The sequence below is a fragment of the Macrotis lagotis genome, chromosome 3, assembly GCF_037893015.1.
Source record: "Macrotis lagotis isolate mMagLag1 chromosome 3, bilby.v1.9.chrom.fasta, whole genome shotgun sequence".
In the NCBI taxonomy this organism is placed as follows: domain Eukaryota; kingdom Metazoa; phylum Chordata; class Mammalia; order Peramelemorphia; family Peramelidae; genus Macrotis; species Macrotis lagotis.
In genome coordinates this window covers 304927846-304936826 of record NC_133660.1, presented here as the reverse complement: position 1 = coordinate 304936826, position 8981 = coordinate 304927846, and the positions used below count along the sequence as shown (strand labels likewise).

The following is an 8981-nucleotide window of genomic DNA, read 5'->3' as shown; positions in this document are numbered from 1 at the left end:
GATAAAATGAATTAACATTGGTAAAGTATTTTCCAAACTCTAAAGCCCTATGTAAACACTAACCATTGTGATGTTGTATTTGACATTAGAGTTTGACTTCACATAGACCTTTTCTCCACCATCTCTCCTACAATGTTACATCTCCAGGAGAGTTGTGAATCTGATCTGTTCTAAACCTTTGTACTATAACCATCACCTTCCTCCCTTCCTCTCCACTCTCCTGAAAAGCCCAGGGCTCTGAACACAACAGTATTAATCAATTAAATGAATAAGCTGATGTCCTGTTTCTCTGTATGAACTCTCAAAAGTGCCCATTGAAAGGGCCAGTGAAAATATGAAATCAGTATTTTATGGCAAATACAATTGAGCAAGAGTCTGTCTCCCAGGGGAAATGATTTTAGGAAGAGACTTTGGATCCTAGCAAATGATGGACCATGTAGATTAAGATCTCAGAATACTTTTGGTGGTGCTCATGTCTATGGGCAAACCAAGACTGTCAGGTTCATGGAAGGAGCCAGGCTGTAGAAGCCATTGTTTGGGGTGGGGCAGGTGTGGGAGAAGCAGGTAATCTGGTTGCTTCCTATTTAAAGTCACTGTTTTTGCTAAGTAACTATTGCTAGGTAGTGTGCTTGAAGTCCTCCCAGTCAGATTGTGTATCTCTGGACCTGTCAATAAAATACTCAGAGTTCTAGAAAAATTTTAAGATTATCAAGTGTATTTTTTGCTGATCTGCATTAATGAAGGAAGTTTGCTTAGTAGTATCTCCTCACTTTTATAAAATCACAGAACTATAGCAATAAATGAAAATAAATAAATAAATGAATAAATAAATAAGAAAAAAGAAAATAAATTAAAAATTTCCTTAAAAATCATGATTGCTATCAGTACCTTTAAATATTGGCATCTTGTGACAAGCCCTGTCCCCCTGCTCAGGAGTTACCTAGAATTGTACTTTAGAACTCATGATGAAATGGTTTTTGTGACCCTGTTTGCTGTTTAAGGAACTTAGAATTAGAAAATTCCTTGGCAGCATAAAATAGCCATTTTTCAAAATGACAATACATTAATATGATGATACAGTATTATCTCAACGGGGTCTCTCAACTAGGGTGTGTTCCAGTCTATTCTAATTCAGATTCCTACAGTACCTGCATAAGGAAGATTGAACAGATTTTGGGCAAACATTGATGATAAAAGCTCTAATTCCATTTCTGATCAACATATTTTTGGTAAGATGCCGAGCAGTTTCTAGAACACTGTAGGAGTTTTTTCTTTCATCTTTCCTCACTTCCACTCATGGCCTTTTCAAACTCAGAAAAACAGAGTGTTTGGTTGACTGAACAGCTCAGGATCAACTCTGTTGTAACAGAACTGGAAAGCTTTTTTTGTCTCAGAGAGGAGACTGAGACTTAATATCATTAACTGGTTAACAATTGCCTATTTATTGACTGATTCCAAGAGAGCTATGCTGTTCCTTATGGGGCTGGGTGGTGGGAAGCAGAGAAGTCAAGGGCTCTGGGAACAGAGGTCAGGGAGTCTTGCCTCCCATACCTATCTCTAAACATAGAAAACCAGTTATGACCTTGAACTTCCTCTGTGATGTCTTTTTTTTTTAGGTTTTTGCAAGGCAAATGGGGTTAAGTGGCTTGCCCAAGGCCACACAGCTAGGTGATTATTAAATGTCTGAGACCGGATTTGAACCCAGGTACTCCTAACTCCAGGGCCAGTACTTTATCCACTGCTCCACCTAGCCGCCCCTCTCTGTGATGTCTTGTTAGCCTTCTCTTTCAACTGAAGGGAGTTAGATCAGAACTTAGAAGCCTGAATTGGAATGGGTTGGAACAGACCCTGAGAGACTGTATTATCATATTACTGTATCATCATTTTTAAAAATTGCTGTTATGCTGCCAAGGAATTTTCTCACTAAGCCTTCTCTTCATTAAGATCTTGAGGTGATAATTGCCCGAGTCTCTGTTTCTGGGACTGCTGCTGGGGCAGAATCATCTAGGTTGAGCACTGAGAATTCCCCCCCCATCCCCACCATGCTCCTCTGCCCTAGTCTAGATGTAGCTGGTACAGACCAAGGAGACAACAGAAGAAGAAGTCAAACCATACCCCCCCCATTGTGGGAACCAAGACCTTCCTGTGGCCCAGGGATATGAATCTTTCTATTTGGACAACTTCCCTTTAATTCCTGCCCCCCCCCCCCCCCAGCTGCCAGCTTGCTTTCTTCTGGAAGGGACTCTACCAATCCCTTTCTCTAAGGCTAAGAGATCTTCAGTCTCTCATCATGGGGTAGAGGCAGGGCAGGGGGTAGAGCTGTGCCATTTGGCCTGTGAGTAGGGGTGAGATGGGCACTGACAGGGCAGGAATCAGAGGGAACGCTGAGTTGAGCCCCAGCTCCCCAGGAACCAAACTGATCATGTCATCTGTTGGAAAAATGATAGTGTTGGCTCAGGGAAAGTGGGAGGTGTCTGAAGGAGAAGAAATGGACTTTTGTCTCCAGGTGCAAGTCTCCCTTAACCAATGACTGCTGTTTAATTAAAGTTTCCAAAAGAACATCTGCTAGAAAAGACACTATTTCTTTTCTTATGGGGAAGGGAAGAAAACATGAGAATTGGGAAGGGTCATAAGGAAGAAGGAAGCAGGGAAACTGATTTCTGTGAATCTAGGGCTTCCAAGCCTAGACTTTGAATTTCTGTTGAGAATTTCTATTGTGGATGCCATTGAGACTCCCTCCTCTTCCTAATTGCATAATTATATTGTATACTTCTGGGTTCTTTTTAAATTACTCTTTTTACAAGACAAAGAAATTTGAGAGAACACTTAGAAATACTTTTCTTTAGGACAAGCTGTTTCCACGGAGTCCATCCTGCTCACTTAGGACCATCTCACATCCCTCAGACTTAGAGTAGGAAATCCTCTCCTTATTCCACAGGGCTCCCTTCCCCAGAGGGCACCTGCAAACACTGAGTCTTAAGAATTCAGAGAACTAACCCTAGATTTGAAGGGTAGTTTTGTCCTTGTTCTTTTCATTTATATAAAATGTAACCTTTTAGACCTTTCATGTATCCATTTGAACCTTATCTTTTTATATGTTGTGAGATGTTGGTTGAAACCTAATTTCTGCCAAACTGTTCTTTACTTTTCCTAATAGTTTTTGTCAAACAGCAAGTCATTCTCCAGTCACCGGAGTCTTTTAATTCATCAAAACCAGGCTACTAAGCTTATTTGCTTCGTTTCTTATGTACCTGTTCTGTTCCCCTGATTTATCTCTCAATGTTTTAACGAATGTCAAATCATTTTGATGATTGCTACTTTGGAGCTAGGTAGCTATTATCGCTTTTACAAACTTGTTGGTCCACTGAAGAAGGTGCAGTAAGACCTGAGTTCCTAACCTTTCTTAGATGTTTACTAGCTCTGTGACCCTGTGTAGGTCACTTGATCTTTTCTTGCCTCAGTCTTCTTAGTTGTTAAATGGTAATAATAATAATAAAAATAATAAAATAGTAATAATAATAATAATGATGATGATGATGATGGTGATGGTGATGATGATGATGATGATGGTGATGATGATGATGGTGATGATGATGAAGGTGATGATGATGATGGTGATGATGATGATGATAGTAATAGCACCTAGCTCTTAGTATTGTTGTGAGGATAAAATGAAGTAGTATTTATTAAATAATTTGTAAGCATTAGAGTGCTATCTAAATCCTATTATTATTATTGAAGGGAGTTTGAATGCTACTACTGCTAGACTCTGTTCCTTCCCGCTTTTTTTCATTATTTTCCTTGAGATTCTTGACCTTTTGTTTTTCCAGATGAATTGCGTCATTATTTTTTCCTAGTTCCATGCAGTATTCCTCAACAGATTTGTATATCACTGAATGGGTAAATTAAATGGATAGTATTATGATTTTTGTTATGTTGCTTGGTTTATGAGGATTTAATATTTTTTCAACTATGTGATTCAATTAGTAAAGAATATTTTCTGATATATTCATTTAGCTGATGTGTATATTGTCAGTATATATCTTATATATTTTGTGTATCTATCTCATACATTTTGTAGATTTTTTTTTGGTTTACTAAATTTATTTTAAATATCATAAAATGTTTCCCACAAAGGAGAATTATATTCTGCAGTCTGCTTTGAGGGGATGCCAGGGACATGTGAACTGCTGAAACTTTTCCTCTCTTACTCTTCCCTCCCCCCACCCCACCCCCAAATTACAATGACCACAAAGTAATGTGTTCACAAAAGTTATAGAATTGGAAAATTGTAATTAATATTATTTTACCAAACAAAAATAAATATCAGTCTCTCTACTGCTTTCAAAATTTTAATGTTAGTTTTGTGTACTGACTCCTTCAGTTCTTCATTAGCCCTAAAAAAACCTTTCCAGAATAATGCTTAACATTGTTTTGCTGTAAATACTGTGCATTCTGCATCTGGTCTTGTGTTTCTATAAGGGTAATAATTCCATTCTCAAATCCTTACAAAGGAGCACCAAATTTGTGTGATTCTGCAGATTCATGACATATTTGTTTGATTTGTTGACCACCTTTGCCAATAATAGATGCAGTCAAATCATTGGGAATAGTTACTTGAATTGTAATAATATGTCTATCAAGATCATTGTATGAGCCATGCCCTCCTGCATAGGAATAATCATAACAATTTTGATCGATTCTACAGATTCATGACATATTTGTTTGATCTTTTGACCCTCTTTGCCAATCATAAATACCTCCAAGTCATCAGGAATAGTTACTTGTAATAATATGTCTATCATTGTGTGAATCACACCCTCCTGCTAGGAATAATCATACCCAGAACCATGCTATTGTTCTTAAGTCATCTGCCTTACAGCAAGGAGACCAGCCTGACTGGATCAAAGGATACCTGGAGGACAGTGAGGTGTAAGAAGCCTGGAGAAGGAGGAAGGGAAGGGAGAGAATTTTAAATGCCAGACAAAAGATTGGAAATTTGGTGGAAGATGGGGAAGAGAATAAAGAATATGTAAAATGTGGCAGGAACTGTGTTAAGTAAGCACTTTATAAATATTTCATTTGAATTCACAACAACCCTATGATATAGTCATTATTATCATCCGCATTTTACAGCAGAGGAAATTGAGTCAGATAGAAATTATGAAAGCTACTTGAGATCACATAACTAGTAAGTGTCTTAGGTTGGATTCATACTCAGATCTTCATGACTTCAGGCCCAGAGCTCTATCCACTGTGTCACCTAGCTGTTTCATAATAAAAATGCTGGCATATAATAATAATAATAATAATAATAATATAACCCTAACCTAAGTGTCTGAGTCTGGATTTGAACTCAGGTCCTCCTGACTCCAGGGCCGGTGCTCTATCCACTGCACCACCTAGCCACCCCCCCATATGCTTTTAATTAGATCTTTTTTTGCTTCTTCTTTGTCAGATATCATGATTGCTACCTGATTTTTTTCCCCCTTTCAGTAGAAGCATAATAAATTCTGCTCCAATCCTTTACCTTTACTCATTGCAAGTCTTTCTTCTTCAAGTGACCATTAAAGCATTTTGGTTTTTAATCTACTCTGCTATTTATTTCCATTTTATTTGTGAGTTCATCTCATTTTTATTCACAGTTCTGATCATTATGTGTTTTCCAGTAGTTCTATTTTCCCTGTTGATTCTGTTCGTTCTCCATTTACCCTCTCCTTCCTCAAAAGTGCTTTGCTTATGACCAAGTCTCTCACTCTACCCTCCCTTCTCATTAGCCTCCTCCTGTCTTATCTCCCTTTTTTCTACTCCCTAAAGGGTAAGATGAATTTCTATATCCAAATGAGTGTTTATATTATCCCTCTTTGAACCAATTTTGATGAGAATAAGGTTCAAGAATTGTCTATCACCCCCAACCACATCTTATCCACCTCATAAAAGCTTTTTTCTTTTTTATATGAGATAATTTATTCCATTCTATCTCTGCCTTCCCTTTATTTTAAAACATCCCTCTTTTTCAGCCCTTATTTTTAGAGATCATTGCATTATATTTAACTCACACCTATGTCCTCCTTTCTATGTATACTCCATCTACCTGTCCAAATAATTACATATTTCTCAAAAATCATAAGTATCACCTTCTCATATAGGAATATAAGCAATTTAACCTTATAAAATTCCTTTATAATTTCTTTAACTTTTTTATCTTCTTGAGTATTGTATTTGAAAGTCAAATTTTCTGCTTAGATCTGGTCTTTTCATTAGGAGTGATTGAAATTCCTTTATTTCATTAAATATCCATTCCTGCCCATTCCCTCTCCTTGAAAGTACATACTTAATTTTGCTGCATAGGTTATTTTACCTCCTTTATTTTCTGGAATTTCATATTTTATACCTCTTCTCCTTTAATGTGGTCTATCCACTGTGTCACTTAGCTGCTTCATAATAAAAATGCTGGCATATAATAATAATGCTAACATATAATGATAATAGTGACCATATAATGTGCTAAGCACTTTTGATAATATTATTTCATTTTATTTTCTCAGAAATCCTGGGAGGTAAATTGTGTTGGCATTAAGTTATTTAGTTTCTAATGCATTTTTAATCTGTGCTTTCATGGCCTTTTTTTGAATGTAATATTTATTATTTTATTATCTGGAAAAGGTGCTACTTAATTTTGTGTGTTCCTGACTGTGGTTGTTTGCAATATTATCTCCTTGACTTGGGAGTTCTGGAATTTGATTATAATATTCCTAGGAGTTTGCATTTTGGGATCTCTTTCAGGAGGTGATTGGTGGATTCTTTCAATTTCTATTTTACCCTCTGGTTCTAGGATCTCAGGGAAGTTTTCCTGCTCCTGCTAGTGCTCCTTCTTACCCTAGGATTTTGACCCAGAACCAAATCTAGGCCATGCATCAGTGCTACACCTAGTATCAACATAGAGTCCCCTGTAATCTACTTTTTTTTAGTTATCCAATCTCCTTATTGTCTGTGGCTGAGTGAATCAGAAGTTTTCACCTCTGAATCAATTATCTTTCAAACCTGCTATTGGGGGGGTCTCCTTTGTTGAACCGTGCTCTGTGCTCACCCTGGTGAGAGAACTTTTTAAGTTACCTTAAATTGGAAAATTCACCCTATCTTTTTTTTTATTTAGTTCTACCACTCCAGAAAATTTGCTTTGAGGTGTGTTATTTTGAATTGTTTGGAGGGGGAATTTTGGAGAGCTCAGATGAGTACCTGCCTTTTATTTTGCGATCTTGGCTTCACTTTTCTTCATGTTCCTTATGTATTACATTCTGTCTCTTGATTTTTAATCTTAGTTGGTTTTCTCCCTTTCTTGGAAGGCTCTCCCTTCGCACCTCTTCCTCCTAGTCTCCTTGTTTACCTTAAAGACCACTCAAGTGCTAAGTCATTTTTTCTTCTAAAAATATTTTCTTCATATCCCTTTACCACTAATCAATCTAGAAATGTATATTTATTTTAGATATTTGTATTAATGCCTTATATATTGGATATCAGACTCAATATTAAAGTTTGCTATAAACCCCTCCTTACTTAGGAGTTGCTCTTCTTATTAAGATTTTATTAAAAATTTTTAAAAAAGTTTTTGAATTTAATTCAAACATGATAGAAATGATTTATTTTTTTATGATCAATTCTATTTTTTGTTTTGCTAAGAATTCTACCTTGATCCATAGTTGTGAATGGTCACTTTTTCTATTATCCTCAACTTTTTTGATGACAGACCTCTTAAATTCAGGTTGTAATTTTGTGGTATAGTTTAAGTTGTTCATTTAATCCTAATTTTTGCCCAAATCTTCCCATTTTCCCCAGTAATTGTACTCAATTACAGAGTCTTTCTTGAAAAAAACTCTTCAAATATAAGAGAATACCAAAAGGCCTGGCCTTTTGGGTGTCAGTGCTGATCAGTATGATAGGGCTGACTATTGGATAAAACATGGAAAGTGTGACAGTGAAATGTTGTGCCCAGTGTCTGATTTCTCTGGCAGAAGCTATATAAATGACAAAAGGGGAACTGACTGAGTTAAAGATAACAAAGGTCACCACCAGCATCAGGATGGCTCTGGTGGTGCTGACCTCAGGAGAGGCTTTGTGGGAGCGGTTCATGCTGTGAATATGTTGAACTCTCTGCTTCTGTCTGTGCAAGATAAAAACCATATAGCAACTTGAGCAGATCACGAACCCCTCAAACAGAGCATTGAGAACTGACTCACAAATTAAAAGTTTTGTAATACTTATGGTTTTCAAGTCAAAAGAAATCTGCCCAATCTTCCATCGTTCATTACTGCTATTTCTCAAACCACTAACATTTATAGGCACAATAATGCCAAGAAGAAGTTGAAAAATTCAACTCAAGATACAGCACAAAGGAATACAATTTTGGGTTTTAGTTTTAACTTCTGCCCATTTAAGGCTGCTGGGACTAATGGTGATGGCCTGGAAGAAGCTCAGGAGACAGGTGTTGCAAAGAGAAAGACCCCGAGTTACTCTTATGAAGTAATTTAAGATTTTACCCATTGTGTCATTTAAGAAAGATCTCCATCCCCACTTGGCAATTATCATGGGAATCCCCCTGAAAATAATCATCAAGATATGAGCAAAAGCCAAATTGATGATGATTGGGCTTATAAATCTTTTCCTGTGATCAGTCATGAATTTAAAGCTGTGTAGATAGAGAAGCAATATGTTCCCTAGGACTCCAAAGAAAATCACAGTCAAGTAGGCAATCTCCAGGCTTTCCTTATGACAACTCATTCCTTGGGGGTCCTGGAGAACTTTACTGTCAGATCCAAAGTGACCTATGAAGAAACAATGAATGTACATGTAATTACCATGTAATTTTTCCAGAGTGAGGAAATCCCAATAAGTCTCAACAACCTACTCACCTTTTTGTTTCCTGAGGAGTAATGAACCTTCCAACATAAGTAGTACCAATCCTGTATTCATGAGACATACAT

General features: G+C 36.9%; 1 pseudogene; it reads right to left on the bottom strand.

Moving 5' to 3' along the window:
- Positions 1 to 7845: 7845 nt before the first annotated feature.
- LOC141517107 (vomeronasal type-1 receptor 1-like) lies at positions 7846 to 8778 on the bottom strand (annotated as a pseudogene).
- Between the last annotated feature and the right edge of the window lie 203 nt (positions 8779 to 8981).